Genomic DNA, 20,331 nt, shown 5'->3' with positions numbered 1-20,331 from the left:
GAAATGGAAGAAACTAAAACAAAACAATAGAATTGTTTTACAATAAGCATTATAAGAATAGTTCAAGTTTAATCAAATCAAATTTAATATAGTACTCAAAAAATTATTTTATAAACATTAAGAAATAATTACTTTGATTTCTTAAGAAACTCAATAAATTGATTTTTCTTTCCAATTTCAGTTTTAATTTATATTTAAAAATGATATATTAAAGAGCAAATATATTATTGAAATTAGACATTTCTTTTTGAAAAATTTCTTCCATTTCTTCAGCTTGGGTTAGAAAAAAACATACTTCTTTTAGAAGCGTTTTCCCCCTCGTGTATAGCTTTAGAATATGGCTATCATGAAAAAATAGCTAAAAAGGAATTCTATTGTAAAATGCTTTTCTCTTTTGAATATCTTAGTTTCATGTCTTAATTGAAGGTTCCATTATTTCTTTAAATACTTATAAGTCTTACTTAATAATTTATATTAATAGTTTGTTGTGGCGTAAAAAATGAATTTATCTCCGGGCACTGTAAACCCTAGCTACGCCTTGACGTCTAAAACAGTTTTATGTAAAACAGTTATATGCTTAACGTTATAAACATGGAAAAAAAGAGACATTCAATAAATAAAATAAGTGGTAAAAAACAAATAAAAATAATAAAGTAGTTTTTTTGGACCCTATTTTAAAGAATAATATAGGATAGTATACTGCAAGATAAAGCAGTAAGGAATGGTTATATGTAGCGAGTATACATTTGTAAGTTAGATGGCATCTTCTGTGAAACAGGTATCTTCGGATTATGAATTTCTTCTCATGATTCTGTTCAAAGCTTGTCATTCATACCTTCAACCATTATATTGGTGACAATAAATGCAATCTGAACATACACATAATCTTAATCACTAGATGGTCGAGATGTATTTGAACTCATGCCAAGTCATTAAGTTAGAACTCAGTTCTAGCTTGATCACCAACAAAGAGAATTTCAACTGAGTTCAAGCTTAAAAACTTATAAACTGAAATCAAGCCCAAAGACTTTTAAACAGAATTTAAGATTGGAGACTTGTAAACTGAGTCCAAAAACTTGTTATAGCTTATTTAAGAGGTGTGACAGGTAATATAGTTGTTACACAACTTTTGGTTACTAATTAAATTAAACCATAAAAAATCTATCACAAGTTTCAAAAGAAAAAAAATGTCTATTGGGAACATCATGGGAATTTTTCATCTCAACTAGATAGCTCTCTTTTTATACTTGATATTTAAGAGGATGCAATACCGCAAAGGAAACCATTCATGTCAAATTCTTTTTTACCTATATAATTAATTTATAATTCAAGATAGATAAAGTGAGTGTACATAAACAACAGGGAAGTCAGCTATCTCAGTTGTTTATGTATATGTAACAATGAAGAATTACGCAGTGGTGAAGTAATCCCGCAATAAATAATTTGCCCTTCGTTAATTTGAAAACCTTTTTCTAACATTTTGAAACATTTATTTTAGGTTTAGCGTAAATAAATTTTTCTCTGAAGTTTAATTTTACAGTGAAAGAGAATTTGTCACGAAAATTTCCCTCCGCAATACAGCGTCCTCTTAGCACAAAATATTTTTTATAAAAAGAAATATCTTTCTACAACTACTGACTTCAGAGCCCTCTATCACACTTTCTTATAACTTAATAAATTAATATTTTAGACATAAATATATGGTAACTAACAGAACTGCATTAAAGGGATTATTCGTGTCTGTGTCATAAAGTTACTATCTAATTTTTATAGGTCAAAAGATAGCCTTTTCAAAGACCATGAGAGCATCAGAAAACCACTATATGCACTTTAATTTTAGCCAAGTCATCACTAGAATTGGCAAAGTATTAAAGTCCTTGAAATATATCAGGAAATTAATTTCAAACTAAATTTAAAAAAAAAAACGAGTTCAATCAATTTATATTTTTTATAATTGAATAAACTTACAATACAATAAACTTCAGAATACAACAAATTTTTAATTATGTAATTCACATTTTTTATCATTCAATAAATTCAGTATATTTTATATAAAGGCAAATATTTATTTTAAATAAAAAACAAATAGTAAATAAGTGGTCCAGATATAATCATTGTGAAAAGCTTTTTTATTCAAATATCATCTATGATGTTTACAAATCAAAGAAAACTTTTTGTAAAAAAAAAAAAGTATATATGTAAAAAAAAACATAGCTGCATAAAATAATACATATTATTATATGCTACACCATGTCAAAAATTGTACTAGAATAATTTATAAAATTGCATTATGTTGATAGATCGTAGTATGATATTTTGAAATTTTTCGGGAGTTCAACTTTATTCTCTAATGGAAAATCTGAATAGATAGGGTCCTCTGAATTTATTGCGAGGTCATGAGAGAAAGGTTTCATCTCTTCTCTATGTAAGACATAAATTTACTAAACTTTTTTTAAGAACTAAAAACTAAATAAAATTGTTTTATTCTGCTGAATATTAAAAAAAAATTGTTTAATATAAAATTGTAAATAAAAGGAATTCATGAAATGAGAAATTCAACAACTTTATTAAAAACTATCCATCATCATTCATCTGTAAAATTCACAAATCTTGATATGTTCATTTTTCTTTACTCACAGTTAAAGATTCATTAGTATACATCAATAACTAAATGATGGAAAATTACAGAATTCATCAAGAAGAGCATATTTATGAAATTTGATAAGGATTTTATTGAATTTTTAACACAAAAAATCTAACAAAGAAAAAAAGCTTTTTTTGGTTGCAATATATGAATGTTTTTAGTGTTCACTTACAATGTATAAAAACCATAAGCTATCGATCTAATGCCTAATTAAAGCGAATGATAATCTGAGTTAACTAAACTAAAACTTATAAGTTGTTTTTATGACAACAAAATATTAAAACTATTAATTTAAAGTAAAAAAAGCAACAGTTGAAATTAAGCTGTTCTTCTTGCAACCAAATAAGACTTGACAAATTTATAGCGATAGTTTTTCAGTAAATAGAGAAAATAATTAACTTATTTCAGAAAATCATAACAGATCCATTCACTTATAAGTTTGAATTCTATGGAATCTAACTGTCATGTGTGTTTTCCAGTATTTATAAAACAATAAATTTTACTTGTAATAATTACTATACACTTATTAAAAGAAAATCCAAGGTAGTGAAATAAAGATATTGTCAAAAAAAAAATAAATAAATGCCCATTTTCCTTTAAAAATAAACAACAACAAATAAATACGTATTTTAGAAATTATATTCACACAAAAGTCGATCATGATTACAAATCATGGGGAATTGTTCTTAAAATGAGTATTCATATGACGATTCAAATGACTCTTTTGATTAAAACGTTTTTTACAAATGTCACACTGGTAGGGTCTTTCACCAGTGTGTATTCTGGCGTGCCTGGTTAAATCACCCTTCAACAATGTAGAGTATTTGCAAAAAATACATCGATGTACTACTGCATAATTTCTGAGCCACTCTGAAATAATAAGTAAAATGTTACATAGAAAAGATATCTCTTTAACACAAGTAATTAGTAATGATTAACTTGTGTAAAACGCAAATGACAGGTAATAACACTAATAATTAATAGCAGACAAATTATAAAGTAATAACTAAAAAGAATTATGCTGTTTATTTAGATGTAATTTTACCAAAATTATAATTTTTTTTACATGATATAAATTTTATGAACTATTTTTCTACAAAGAATAATAAGATTCACCACTCGAGTCTACTAAACATACCGTGGAATAACAATCAATGCAGTGTTCACTTATTATGTTGGGTGAGTAGAATAAAGTATTTTCATAATATATTTCAAGTTGCACAAAGCATTACAATGATTAACGAAATCGTAACATACAGATTAATTTGGCAACTATTTTTCTACAACTAAACCCTGTATATTTATTATACAACATATTTTATTACAATAAATGTTTTTAATCAAACATTATGTTAAATATAAAATTACAAAAAGTCAAAATAGATAACTTCCTTTTTTCGTAAAAAAAATTAAATAACAGGTCAAATATTTTAAATGAAATCAAAGGTCCAATCATGATTTGCAAAATTTCCATTTTTTATTTTATTTCACCATAGATCTTTGCACTCCCATTTAGAGTACATGTAATTATATGTACAAAATCAGGATGTTTAAAGGATTGTCTTTTAGAGTGTTTACACTGATGATTATCCTTATTTAGAGCACTGAAACAGTTGCAATATTTTTATTCACGTTCATTACTTTATTATTAAAAAACAGAGGTGCAATTATTTTATAAGTTTACCTTAAAGGGTTACATGGATTTTAAAAAATATATTATTTAAATGTTTTATCCAATACTACATCATGTCAAGAGTATTTTCAAAAAGTTTTAAGTCAGTGAGAATATATCTGTTAGGGACAGAGTATTAGAAACCCTTTCTTTTGTGTTGGTCTGGCCAGAAACAAAAATAGAAAAACAGAGTTTTTTTTTATTTACAAAACTCTATTTTTGAAGTTGATAGAGTTTATCAAAAAAATTGCATTAACCATAATAAATTTTTTTAAACCTACTCTATGTAGAACACATTATATAATTAATAAAGTTGATTTTTGGAAACACAAAATTTGTATATTATCTAAACAAAATTTACTAAAAATCACCTTTTTGCATATAACTCAAATTTAGATTTTTCAATTTAAACAAATTCAAATTTAGATTTTTAAAAAACATTGGTACATTTCTATCAAGAATAAATGATTAAATTTTCAATGAGTTCAGTGTATTTGCTTTTAATAGGCCAGTTCAACAAGAGGAATACCTTTTTCCTTTAATTTTCAAAATGTTTAGATGAAACTTTCATAATATAAACTATAAGTTTGAATATATTATGGTCAATGTAATGAATCAGTTAATACATATTAATAATTGACATTTATTTAATAATTACCAGATAAATCAAATAAAGTGAATAATCAATCAGAGTTTTTCACATTCACCAGATATTACTAGTTAGTGTTACCACTGGAGTTTGATCAAAGTAATAATTTATGCATAAATTTCTTTCAAATTTGATTAAATATACAAAATTCCTCATTACAAAAAAATGTTAAGAAACGTTATAGTTTTGTGTTAATCTTAATATTATAAATGTTAAAGTTTATATCATGTGGAGCTTTGCTGCGATACATTTTGCTGATGTTAATTTATGAACTTGAAATTTCAATTATAATTATTCATCAATAAAAAAAAAAACTAATTGAAATTTTAGGGCTATTATTTTAAATAAAAATATAATGACCTATATTTCACATAGTCCTTTATTATTTTTTAAATTCCACTTATTTCTATAGCAACAGATTTATTATCACAGCACATCATATAAGAATTATGTTAGATTTGAAGTTTCAATAAATAATGCCTAATTAATCCTAATGACCAAACTTTATTGACAATTCTTGATAATAACCAGTTGTGCATAATTTATCACATATAATAAAAACTGTGATCATTAATAATCACTGGTTATTACTAATAGCTGCATTTATTACTTTAACCATAACAGGGTTCCCACTCTATGATGAGATTGAAATTCAAGGACTTTCCAGGACTTTTCAAGGACCTCAACAAAATTTTCAAGGACCTTAATCTAAGACCAATTTTAAAAATTATTCTCTTCTATTTTACTAGAAGCAACAATGCTTGTTGTGGCAATAATTAATTTCAAATATAATACTTAAATGCTTTGCCTATATAGAGAGAAGAGAGTATATGTATTATGGACTAAAATTTATATTTTTTTAAAAACAACCCAACTGGTTTTACATATTAATTCACAAAATCATTTTCAGCACAATCTATAACAAATGGTAATGAGGTGTTAATGGTGAAATCCTTTAATCCTGTGTATTTCCATGTGAAGGCTGCATGAAAGACAGAGCTAAATCTTAGGTATTTCATACTCCATGACTATTCCATAACCCCCTCCTCTCCTCTATTAAACATCGTTTCTGAAATTATTCATCCATAATTTACACAATCTTCTCTAAATGTTATGCAGCAACAATTCTTTCTGAAAATAAAAATTAGAAGGTACATATACCATTTTCACCATGTTTAAAAGCATTATTCGTTATGTGTAATCCACAACTGCCAATGAATATGACCTGGTGGGAATATTTCTCTTTTAATTCACACTGAAGCTTCTAATAGAATTTCCAATTGACATAGGGTCCATCCATGGATAATTGAAGTATTTTAGAGAGCTTTTAACCATCATCCATGCATTTGTAAAAAGAGGACAAAATATTTTCGGCAGTTCCATGACCCATAAATTGGGAGGTAAGATACTTAGTGCAAACTTTATTATCAATTCCTTACCATAATGTCCATCTGCTTAGATTGTAGAGACTGATTTAACGTCTCATCAAAGAGTACAGTGTAGCAATCAACATTCTTCAGCTCATTTATAAGAATCCCTTTGAAGTATAGTGCCAATCCAAAGGAGCCCAAATAGGCTCACTTTGTGGCACTACAAAAAAATTGTCTCGCTATACAGCTATTAGCAAACATTTTGGAGAACAATTTACTAATCCCTTCACAGAAGTTACATGAATAATTACTAGTGATGTACTTCAGACTCCAGAGAATTTCAGCATCAAGCACATTCCTTTTGACCAGATAAGAAGACAATGTTACCTCGGCCACTAAAGTTTCTGTTTCACATGGGGCACACGATGTTGAAGGAGTATTTACACCAGATGAATTAGATGTCTTTGGAAAAAGAGAACTCAGGGCATGAGATTGCTTTTTTGATTTACCTTTCTTTCATGTGTGATTTCAGAGCAGATTCTTCCATTTTTGCGATATCGATCTCCTTCATGCATAATCGGCACTTGGCTCTGAACTTCTTTTCGGGCATCGATAAAATCCATTCTTTATAAGCTTGATTATACATCCATTGGGGATTAAAATAGCACTTCCCAGGCATAACTAGTCTAAACTACATAACACAAATACGAAGCCGTGCCTTTGTGAATACGCTTTACAATAAAGTTTTGAAATGACGCAAACGTAAGGACAAGTGCGGATGGTAAAACAGCAAATTTATTGAAAACTACAAGGTACATATTGTTACGAAATTCGAGAGTATTCCATTTTCGATAAGAAAAAGAAGATCTAAGCATATGCGACAGAAGATGAAGTGGAGTCTCGCCCCGAACGCATTGATTGTCTGCTGTGCTCCGCGCTTGGCAGACACCAAGACGCTAGGCCCGGTTGGAAACGGTGGCGTTAAAAACCACGTGAGAGAGCTCGGGAACAAAACAAAAAGAACGAGAAAGATCCGCGGGTGCTTTATAAAAAGGGCCGCCGGCAGTATTGGACAAATTCAAGGACCTATCAAGTTTTTCAAGGACCTAAGACGTTTTTCAAGCACTTTCAAGGACCTAAATTTAACAAAAAATAATTCAAGGACTTTCAAGGACTCTCAAGGACCGTGGGAACCCTGCATAAATTTTTTTCGATTATATCGAAAAAATTGAAGAAAATATGTTTTATCCTTTAAAAGCCATGTAACCCCATAATACTTAACATTATGATGACGCAAATACATTACAATATATGTGTTTTATAATGTGTGAGCATATGTCCTTTCAAACTACACTTATGTGAAAAGCTCCTGTTGCAATTTGTACACCTGAAGGGTTTTTCACCAGTGTGAACTCTGACATGTGAGGTCAACTTTGCTTTATTTTTATTTGAGTAGTGGCAGATAGAACATTGATATACTCCGTTTTTCTTGAAGAATACTGAAAAACAAAATTACAGTTATTATTGGCATTTTGTAAACTTATTGTAGATGAAAAAAATTAAGTTTTTGAGGAATAATATATTTTATAAATACAGAAAGAAGTATAATAATCACAAGTGAAAAAATTGAAGCATACCAATGTTTCAATCTTATAACTTAGTATGATTTTAATATTGCTTTGCATATTACTGAAGATAATTATTTAAAGCATCAAAACTGCTGTATGTTAAAAATTTTTTTCTCTTTATGTTATGCTGTATATGCCAGCCCAAAGGAAGTTTAGCTTTATTTACACTAAAAAATTCTTTCCATCTTTGATATTGAAGTAGGTAATTGTAAAAATACAAATATTTCTTTAAATTTCAAATGCAATAAAAAAACAAACAAATCTAAAGGAAGATTACATTCTTACAAAACAATTATACTTGTTTTAGCCCGGAATACATTTATTGTCCTAAGGAATTGATTATATGCAATAACACCACTCTTAATTTATATTTTTAGAAACCTCGTCAAAAATGAAACAAAATAGTATGCACCTGAAAGGTGCAGAGGAAAGGATGCAAAGGAAAAACAATGCAGTCAAAATCTGTCAACTTATTGCTAAAGATTAAGAACACCAAAACCAGCTTTATCTTGAAAGTGTTGTTATGCTATCATCTCTTAGCCAACATGCCAGAACATTTTCTCTTTCAACCCAGACAGTCACATATTTGTTGTAGTGTTCTGAAATGTTTGAAGAACTTGAATTTTTGGTTGATGATTTCATTGTATATATATACATTAGATTTGAGATACACGTATAGTTAACTTTCTCATAAAAAATATATATGCATGACCGTATGATACACAAGCACATGGCTTTTGATTATATAAACTTGAGGGGAAGGAATATTTCTGAATTGCATGCCTCAATAATGCTTTTAAAAATTAGATTGCGGAATTTGTTTATAGCAAGAGGGAAAGTGTTCTGTTTTCGGGCTTCAATTGATATTTTAGTTAGATGTTGCAACAACTTGCCTTGGTGGATACTTCGTGGAAATTAACTCACATTTGCATGACACATAGAGGAAAACCATGAAACCTCCCAGGGTTAGCTCAATGACAAGGCGATTCTAACCCATGATCTGACTATGACTGAGGATATTTTACGTCAGAACTGTGGTTCAGTGATAGCCAGAAATGAAATTCTTATCAACCAGCCACCACTCCTATTCGAACCTGGGCAACCTCTTTGCGAGGGGAGCAATCTTATCCCTGAACCACCACTGCTCTAATTTAAAGTATGACATTAATAAAGCAATATGACTGCTTTATTAATGACATTAACTTTTACATACTTGACATAAATTTTTATCGATAATAATTGATTTTTAGAGTGATAAATGAAAATAAATGGCCAATAACATAAGCAATTTGCTACAAAATAAATATATTGCTTAATATTTGTGCTTTTTTTCATACAAAATTGCTTTGCACTAACAAAAAAAATATTTAAATTTCGATAAATCAATTATAAAAAGTGCTTTTAACAATAGACAATTCTCTTACAGATAAATATGTTTAACTAACAATGCAATTGAATTCAACATTGTATAAATATCCTCGCAATATTCATCAATATTTCAAATTTTGTACATTGTCAATAGACAATCATTCGCTATTCTATGCTCTATAAAAAATATTAATTAAAAATTCTTTTCAAGGAGTGAAAGTTTTAGATTGGCATTTATATGATTTGTCTGAAAATAAATACATTACTTAAGGTCAATAATAAACATTACACTCAAGCCAGAAGTTCTCGAACTAAGAGCCCCAGCACCATACCCATAACTTAATAATGAACGGTTGCTTTTTAAAAGAAAAAAAAGTTTCCTACATATATGCCCAGTAGCAGAAATCCTGCAGCACAGCAGCAGGTGCTGCAGATTATCAAAAACAGCAAATAGTGAAAAAATTGCAACAAGAAAAACAAACAAACAAGAACAAATAAAAACTGAAGATAAAACGAAAAGATTCTTCTATCTTCATTTATGAAAATCTCTAACAGTTCTTTTTACATCTTACTATAGTTCTCGCCCCGCTTTTTTTTTTTTTTTTTTTTTTACAAAAATAAAGACTTTTCTTAATGTTCATTTTCCAGGTTATTGTTTTATTTAGAAAGAAAATAAATTTCATTTATGGAAACTTTGAAAGCATAAATCAGAATACTATAAGTTACAATTCTGTCATTTCTTTCTTTAATATGAAACACTTTTATTTCAATATTATTAACAGAAAGTTCTTCCCTTCTATCTGATTTCTTTATATGGCTTACTATAAGCTTATGTTTTTTCTACTTTTTGGCAAAGCTAAAGTAGGATTTCATAAAATTTAAATAAAACAACACTAAGTTTTTCTGTATAACTTTATTATATTTAATGTTTTCAAATTGTGCTAAATATAGATTTGATTAAGCTTAATTTTTACAATAATATTCACTGCCTGATTGTATTAAAGTCTTAGGCAAATTTGAAATTTCTAAGATTGACTCTGCAAATTCTACTATTTGTAAGATGCCTACATGTACAATATAAGTATCGTATTTCAGAGGGTACTCAATCCCTTTGCAACTTCATACTATTCTTGTGCGAAGCAGGCTTTTTTGTAATTGCTGCTCTAAAGAATAAACATTGGAAAAAAAAGACTGAAAAAGAAATAAGAGCATAAATCACAGTTTTTATATAGTCATCTTTTCTCTTATATTATTGATATTTACAAACTAATACTCACATATTAATGCCTTATTAATAAATACAATTAAAGAACTCAAGTGGATTTTAATTATGAGTTGTGTTAACTATGCTTATAATTTCCTCCACTTATGTATTTCTATAATTTCTGTTTCATACTGTTCACATAGGAAACATGCATTGTAAGAAATATTATGCTGTATGGTAACTTCCAGCTGAAGTATAATATAAATTAAGGCATTGAACTAAAATAAGAAAAATAACGTACTTGAACAATGTATTATTAATTTTAAACATTGACCCAACTTGCATTTTGCTAGATCATTATTAAAAAATAAAAATCAGAAAGATTTCTTCTGCAATTAAAAACTGAATATTTTCATAATTGTGTGGCAAAGAATATATCAGTGATAGATTGAAAGTTACAAACTGGTTTGTGTACATGAACACACTCACCAGCCGACTTTCATCTTCACACTGTAAGCCAGATATAACTTGGCCAACAGTGTTCATCATCATTTTCATCTCTGCCAGTCTGCTCTAAGCATTATTATTCGCAAATCATCTTAAATTGAATGCATTTATTCGGAATATTAACATTAAACATTTCTAATTAACATTGAATGTGTTTATTCACAACAAATAATAATTTATTTATAAACTGAAAAGCAATTATGCTTTATTTATATCATCATTGAATAAAGGACATACATAAATAAAGTACATACAAACTGAGAACCTAGAATCTAAAAACCAAATATTTTTAGAAAAAAACGAAATATTTAAATGAAAAAAAAATTATGAAATATTTTAAATACTATTTTAACACATTTTGCTCATTACAATGTTAATTTATTTCATAGACTGCTAAAAAATTTCCACAATAAACATATAACTTTAAATGAAGCACATGAATGTTTTCGGTTCACTGTATCAGTATATTTTTACGGTATATTAGAATATTTGAATTATACACACATTAAAAAACAAGAATCAGACTTTAAAATAGCTCATTGGAGAAAAAACAAAAATACCAGTAATCCAAACAAGAAGCTAAAATTTCAAATTATGTTTTAAAAGTAATGAATACATCCACCCAATGAATTAATGATATCAAATCTCAATTCAGAGATTTGAAAACTTGTTTAATAATGAAAAAACTTTTAAAATAATTTAATTACTAATAAATTATCTTGTTATCAGTGAAGTATATTTTTACTGAAACTTATTTGTACATTTTTGAGTTGATGCTCCTTTCTTAATAAAAAATGAATTTCAGTTTTTAAGTTCAAGGAAAGTTTTTCGTAAATGAATACACAACTTTAAATTAATTATTTTTATTTAATGAAATTTACAACTTTTATTGAGTTTCTTTGCATAAGTAGAAAGTAGATGCTTCATCCAGAATTGTGATAAGTAGAGAAAACATACATGCATAATTAATTTTAGAATATCAATTACAAAAACCATTTATTTAATATATATTTAATCTGTAAATTAAATAAATGCAAAAACTGAAAAAAACATATACAAAAATTTAAAAATAAAATAAAAGCACAAAAAATTTACTAATATTTAATAAATGTGTTTACTACAAAAATGTTAAGAGATAGTAATCAAAATTAATACAAGCAAGCAATGCAAGTTTTTAAAAAAATTATACAGGGTACGATTTTCATATAACCTGCATTGGTGTACAGTTCCATATCTCTTCAGCTATTGAAGAGCAATAAATAGAAACTGGAATTGATAATTTTACCTGAGCGGCAAGTTATAACTGCATACTTTTATTCTCAAGTACATAAAACTCTTAATGTAAGATGAGCACCAAAGAAAGAAAAAACACACAAAAATATAAAAAAAAATACAAAGTTACTTTTTTATGGGAGAAAAATTTAGCAGTTCTTTCTATTGTTAGTTTTTCCTTCTGAGGTGGATCTCCCCAACTTCGCTACATCACTGTGCATATAATGAAAGGAATTAAGTATTAAAAAAAAACACTTTTAAACACTTACGAGTTTAAAAAAAATTGTTCATTCTATAATGATAAACAGTAACAAAGACAGAAATAAGTGTCATAAAAAACAACATCACTAAAATGTCTTTGAATAACAATCACGAACAGTAAGAGTCAGCAGTATATGAAGTGTCCCTTAAATGAGTAGCCATATGACGTTCTAAATGCCATTTTTGATTAAAGCGCTTTTTACAGGCGGCACACTGATAGGGTTTCTCGCCAGTGTGCGTTCTGATGTGCCTCGTTAAATGTGTCTTCAATAATGTAGAGTAGTTGCAAAAAGAACACTGATATACTCTTACGCCAGATTTGGAGGTGTACCAGTCTGAAACGATAGGTAGACATTGTAAAAAAAAGTAATTTTAAAATATTATATATTCTTGAAACAATTCAGTTATTATTTAAATAGATAATCATTGAAAGATTTTTTTTTTAATCAGCTGTAATTTCTTAAAAAATAATACTGCTTTTAACAAGATTAGGAAAAGTATAAACTACTATATTATAAATAATACATGGATATTGCAGTAAGTGCTTTTTTATAATAATATAAAAATGAAGACCCAAAATTACGATTATCTTGTAAAATATGAAAAAGGAAAGTGGAATGCTAATTTCACATGTAATCCATAATAAATGTTTAAACTACAAACAAAAGCATACTTTTAAGTGGTAATAAAGTATGTATATTTATTAATATATATATATGACAAACATAAAATTACAAAAATCAAACCAAATATTAGAGACATAAAAGATCAAATATTTACAAATATAAAAGTGGAAAAACATAATTAAAACTGATTCCTAAAATTCGACGAAATCCAGTTGAATGTTGATTTTCAATGCTATTCAAAATAAATATATTTCCCTAACTCATTTCAATAACACAAAAGCGTAATCTTTTTCTTAAGGAATTTTGATTAAAATATTAGAACAAATATTACATTACAATCACGAAACAAAATATTATCGATATAAAAGAAAAAATTTTAGTGAATAAAAAAGTAGAAAACCAAAATTAATAATTTTGTAAAAAGTAATGAAAGAGCAGTTTGAATGCTGATTTCCAATGTAATTTAAAATAAATGTTTCACTATTTCTTTCTATAGGGCGATAATTATTGTCAGAAATTACAATCAAATAGGCCTAGATTTGGCTGTTTTATTGTAGTTTATCGTATTTTGCACCTGTTTTTGGTAGTTTATTGGTTTGGTAGCTAATTTTCAGAGCTGGCAGATTTAGTTGCCAAATCAATAAATTGCAATAAAACAGCTATTTCTGGCCCATTTGAATGCAATTTTCAAAGATATTTGGAAAACATAAAATTAAGGCAAATAAAAGTACAGGTTCAAAGGCACATGAATAGCCAGGCCATAATAGGCAAACATCTCTAACAGTGTATGATGACATTTCCCACCAAGGTTATGGTGGATGGTTCATGGGTTACTTAGCAATTATCAATTATTATGATGTGTTCCAGCTCCTCTTTAAATGTGAAAATTTTGTGCAGAATTACATTGCATCAGCCTAAAGCATACACTTTTTACTATGATAAAACTGTATATATTTTTATTCAAGTTTCAAACCTAAAATTAGGATAAACACATTTAACAATACTGATATAAACATAAAAGAAAACCAGAATTCAAATTTTTTTTTTTCAATTTGAAGAAGGCAAATTGAATGTTTTTTGTTCAAATCAAATACATTTCATCATTCTTTCTTTTAAAATAACTAAAAAAAAAAAAAAAAAAAAAAAACAGTTTTTGTAACAGTAATACTGGATTGAACAGTATTTTTACTTGAACAATAGAAAAATATAAAACTATAATAATGAAAGAAAATATACTTAAAACAATTTACTTTTTAGAACAAGATTTACTTTTAAAAAAAATATTTCCTAAATTTCATAATCTATAAGAATAAAAATTAATCTTTTATTCTTAATAAGTGTTTATGCAGATGCAAATAAGTAAAACACTCAAACAAAAAACATTGCTGCAAGCAAATATAAACACAATTATTCCAATTAAATGTTAGTAAGGATACAATTTAAAAAGAGATATTTAAATGAGAATAAGTAAATCATATAATAAAAAATATTGAATATACAATGGCTCATTAGCCCATTTTACTTCTTCTTTTGGAAAATTAATTTATAATTTTATTCGCAACATTATGCATAAATAAATGTAGTATATTTCCTTTTTTTTTTTTTTTAAAAAAAAAAGGAATATTTATAAAAATTTTTTTTTCAGAAATTTTATATTTACTTTAACCACTAGCTATAGAATTTTTAATTTTATAGGAAAAAAAATCAGTCATTATAGACACTAAACTATATAACAAATTATATTTTGGTGATAAAAACTCATTAATACACTCAATGTCAATTAGATGGAATGGTTTTAAATAGCATTTGGCTTATAACAAAATAGAATACAGTGCATAAAATACACTATATTTCACACAGTCATTAGCATACTCTGCTCACCAGTTTCACATAATTGTAATATGTAATAGATGAAGACAATTCAAACTAAAAAATCAAAGGTTTTTACATAAAACGGTACTCTGACAGAAAACAAACAGATTATTTATTACGTGTCAGATCCTGATTATGGCTCTAATACAAGCAAATTTTGGACACCTAAATAACACCAATAATGCATATAAAATAAAGCACTCTAATACTTACTATTGATGCATGTTTACAACATCTTAAAATGAACAAGCATATGACTTTTCAAATTACCCTTATGCGAAAAGCGCTTTTGACAATATATACATTCAAATGGTTTTTCACCAGTGTGAACTCTGATGTGCGAAGTCAATTTTGATTTGTCAATATTTGAATAGTGACAAAATGTACACTGATAAATTCCATTTTTCTTTGAGAATGCTGTAAAAGAAAAGTAGACCATATACTAGTAAACAGTCATTTAATAGATAAAATTTAAGATAATTTAGATAAAAGTGGAATATATATGATACAAAAATATAAATGTCTAAAAAAATAATCTGGTGTAAGTGTTTGAAAATAAAGCAAGACTTAAAGACCTTAATACTGATTTATTCATAAATAAATAAATCCTAAAATAAAAATTATGATGAAAGAAAAATAGTTATTATACATTTCATTAAATATGAGCTAGTGACTCATTTTCAGTGACTGATTTTACTCATTTTAAAAAAAAACTAATTTAAATTTCATAAAATTTCAGCTCTTCCTATAAATAAATTGTTTATCAAATAAAGTTAAAACTTGTTTCAGCAATGAATACCAAAATTAGAATTTATAATTTGGTAAAAATAACAAACATTCAAGTATATACGGAAGCTATTTATATTTTCCAGCAATCATTAGCTGTAATATAAAATTTCACATAAAAAGAAAAGAGAAATACAAAGCAATACTTTTATTTCAAAACATTTTTCAGCAAATTTTAATTTCAAACAATTGTAACAAAATTTTGGATAGATACAATAAAAAATATATCTAAATGTAATTTGTAATATATACAAGTCAGAAAAAATTATATGATAAAATAATGTTACATTTTATCATAGCACTTTTTAAAATAATAAAAGATAAAGGAAAAAGAATTAACACTGTTACACAATATTTAAAGATTAGTTGTAATATTAAATAACATCACAAAGAATAAAATTTCAGAAAATATTAAACGAAATGCCTTTTCAAATGTACAAAAGTTGTACAGCTAGTTTGTTAACCAAAATTATTTTAGAAAAGCAAACAGATAAATTTTTTTTTTTGATTTTAAAAAGGATACAAAAGCAATTGAAAATATATAAAAGCAATGAACAGTTTGTTTTATGTTAAAAATACAGCAATAGAGTATAAAATTTTCGTTTTAATATGCAAGCTTAATAATCAGAAACACATTGATATTTTATACCATGTAATCTATATATACAGTCTATGAACAGAATCATGAATATAAGTTAATATAATTTTTACACTGTAAATAAATTGTCATACTGTGTTTATTGTCTTAAACTCCAACAGCAGTATACTTCTAATATCAAAAATTATTATCAAAAAATATGAATGCAATTTTACTATAACATATGGCTATGTAAAAATGGTTAATGTTGGAATAAAAAAAACTATCCAATATTAACAAAACTGAATAAATATTAGATAATATAATGTTTGTAAGTAATAATCAACATTGTACTATGTTGTGTTAAACAATAATTATCTATATTTATGTATTAATGAACATTTTCAATATGATAATACAGTTGACTCGCGTTATAACGACCCCATCGGGACTGTCCCAATCTGGTTGTTATATCAAATGGTCGCTATATCAAAATGAGCAAATTTCCTTTGAAAATCGGTCACATAATGGTTTTAAACATCATAATGCATGCTTAGACTATTTGTGGTATACATGTTATAAGCCAAAAAAGGATGGGACACATACATTAATAAAACATAATGACATTTTAACAATTGAATTACAACTGTTAACAATTAAGAATTTGTGGTGTGCTGGAACAGAGGTGTGCTTGTTCAAGGTCATCCATTCGACCCCACTTTCCAATAGGAAGTTAGAAAAGAGCGGTGTTCAAATTCAGAGAGGGTCGTTATATTAAGAGTTGACCTTTTTTACGGTCGTTATAGCAAGAGTAAAATAACGTTATCTTTTATGGATGTGAATTGGTACTCCTTCACAGGGTCGTTACATCATGTTGGTCGTTCTATCACAGGGTCGTTATAACACGAGTCGACTGTAATATATATTTCACATTTATTATATGGAATAATTTATTTAACATTTTCAATGTGGAAGATAGAATAAAAAAAAACAAAAACAGTTTTGAATGAAATAGATATAAATATCAATTCAGATTTAAGAAAACCTAATTATTTTTGTAAGGAATAAATATTATATATATAATTATAAATTAAACCATGCTACATTATAAATCAGAAGAAAAAATACTTGGAACTAAATTAAAACAGTATCTTAAGGTTTGGCTTTTTTCTAATAACCTTAGACTATTATTTTTTTTCTTAGAAAAAAAAATTCTTTATAGGAAAAAAAAGATTGGAATATAAAAATTTAATTAGGTTACTGGATATAAATGTCCACTGTATTTCTCAACTGAATTTGATACAATAAACTGTTCTCAAATTAGTCAATAAATTAATTAACTGTTTTATGAAAATCAGAATAAAACACTAGGAATAGATCCCATGAGTCAATAAATTAATTAATTATTTTATGAAAATCAGAATAAAACATTAGGAATTTTTATCCCATGAGTCACTAAATTAATTAACCATTTTATGAAAATCAGAATAAAACACTAGGAATTTTTATCCCACAAGTCAATAAATTAATTAACTATTTTATGAAAATCCGAATAAAACACTAGGAATTTTTATCCTATGAGTCAATAAATTAATTAACTATTTTATGAAGATCAGAATAAAACATTAGGAATTTTTATCCACAAAATAATACTTTTATAAATAAAGTAAAGTTGGTTTGCATTTTTTAATGCATAATTCCATTCATATATATAAAGTGATAAAGCTATCACAAAAAATACACATTTATAAAAAAAATAATTAAATAATATTCATACACAGGTGAAAAGTAACCTTTCTGTAAATAAGCAATAAAACATCTTTTACAAGTGTCACATTGGTAATGTTTTTCACCAATAAGTGTTTTGATGTATCTTGTTAAACATATTTTCATTATGTAGAGGAGCTGTGTATATTAAAAAATGATGTATTTCATATTCCTTTAGCCATTCTGAAACAATAAACAGAAACGGCAATTAAGTTTTTTACTTATAGGTTAACATAGAAAAAAATTATGCATAAGTAAACTATACTTAGAATATTAAAAATTAATAAATAAAACACGTTTGTTCAGATATATTTTCTTTAAATATTAAAAATGATAATTTTTTTCCCGAGAACAAATTTAGTTTTGAAGAGCATGATTCAAAAAAAGAAAGAAAAAAAAAAGAACTCAGAAATGCACTTATGTATCTAGTGACATCAATGTAGAGCAACACTTGAAAAAATTTGCAAAACATCAAATATTATTTTTAAAAAAAATCTATGTAATGCCTTTTATTCCGTGTTCAGGTGAAACATTTTCATGATTTTAATAAAAACCTTTTCATGTGGAATGAACATGTTTTAAAATAAATACATCACAAAGAATACCAGACTATTAAGCTTTGTATGATCAGAGAAAATCAAATAATATATTAATAGATAATTAATTTTAAAGACAATTAAAACAAAAAATAGAAATTTAAGTTTTTCCCAATTTATTTTGGAGTCCATTTGAAACATCTTTTAACATGACATCCTGAACTAGGCATTGTAAGTGCAAATTTTGTTGAAAATGCAATAGTTTAAAAACATATTATAAATCTTTTTTTATACAGAATGGCTCTTAAATAAGGCAGTTTTATGGGAAAATGGGATAAATTATTAACTAATACTTACTAGGTACTTACGCATATTACAAAATAGTGTTGTTATAGTGGATGAGCATATGCATTTTCAAATTATCCTTACGTGAAAAGCGCTTGTTACAATTGGTACACTGGAAGGGTTTTTCACCAGTGTGAACTCTGGCATGCATTCTCAATTTCGCTTTATTAATATTAGAGTATTGGCAATGATTACAATGATATAGTCCATTTTTCTTGAAGAAAGCTATAAGAGAAAAGCATAGTATGAAAAATAATTTTTTGCAGATTATTTCCAATCAATAAAATATATTGAGCAACACAAAAAAGCCAATAATTTAATAGAAGCTTTTGGTAAAAATGAATAAATAAACTTTCAGAAAATTTCATCATTTTAATCAAATAAGTTAATGGAAACTTCCCTACCGGCAAGTACAAAAATTTGAATCTTTTATCAGTTAATAAAAATAACATAATTTCAAATTTATAAAGAAATTGTTCATATTTTACAATATTCTTTGATTTTAATATAAAACTTTATATAAAATGAAATGAGAAATTAAAATGTTTATTTCAAAGCATTTTCCTAAAAATTCCAATTATAATTCTCTCTCTCTATATATATACATATAATAAAACTATTTAAATATAACCTGTTATGAATAAAAGTGTCTGCAAAAGAATGGTATATATTATCAAAGAATTTTGTCAAAATGTTGAAAGAAAAGCATGGGAAAAAATTTTAAACAATGTTTGAAATGTTGCTCTATATCAATAAGACTTCATAAAATAAATAAATCACAAAAGATATTTCAAAGAAACATTTATTGAAAGTACTTTCAGATGCAGAAATTTGTATAAATAGTCTGTCATCAAAGAATTTCTTGAAAAACAATCAGATTTAATCTAATATGTATCTTTTTTGGTCATCAATACACAAAAACAAAGAATAAGTAGTTTCACATTTCAAAAAAGAAATAAATCATATTTTTATATTTAACATCCAAACTCAAAAACCACAAATAGATAGATAATTTAAAGCTGGCCTTTGTACAGGACCAAACTTATAAACTGACTTCCATCTTTACATTGTAATTAAAGTGACTTGCGTTTTTTATAATTTCCCCCAATTGCCAATTCGTTATGTAAAAAATTATCATTGAAAAATACTAATACCTATACTAAGAATACTTTTGTGTAGTAAAAGACAGGTATCAAAAGTAGCTGAGGTTACCAAAACTGGGTAGAAAATAAATGCCTGATAATAAA

The 20,331-nt window shown here is 26.5% G+C and overlaps 1 long non-coding RNA gene across 1 annotated transcript; it reads right to left on the bottom strand.

Moving 5' to 3' along the window:
• Positions 1–2,108: 2,108 nt before the first annotated feature.
• Positions 2,109–18,382, bottom strand: LOC147814427 (uncharacterized). The gene is made up of 2 exons (XR_015431274.1): positions 15,287–18,382; positions 2,109–12,910 (listed from the first exon to the last, which is right to left on the bottom strand). It is a non-coding gene; the product is annotated as an uncharacterized LOC147814427 (long non-coding RNA).
• Between the last annotated feature and the right edge of the window lie 1,949 nt (positions 18,383–20,331).

The sequence above is a fragment of the Parasteatoda tepidariorum genome, chromosome 2, assembly GCF_982258835.1.
Source record: "Parasteatoda tepidariorum strain Cologne lab strain chromosome 2, Ptep-v5.0, whole genome shotgun sequence".
NCBI classification, from domain to species: Eukaryota; Metazoa; Arthropoda; class Arachnida; order Araneae; family Theridiidae; genus Parasteatoda; species Parasteatoda tepidariorum.
This window is presented reverse-complemented; position numbering and strand designations above follow the sequence as displayed.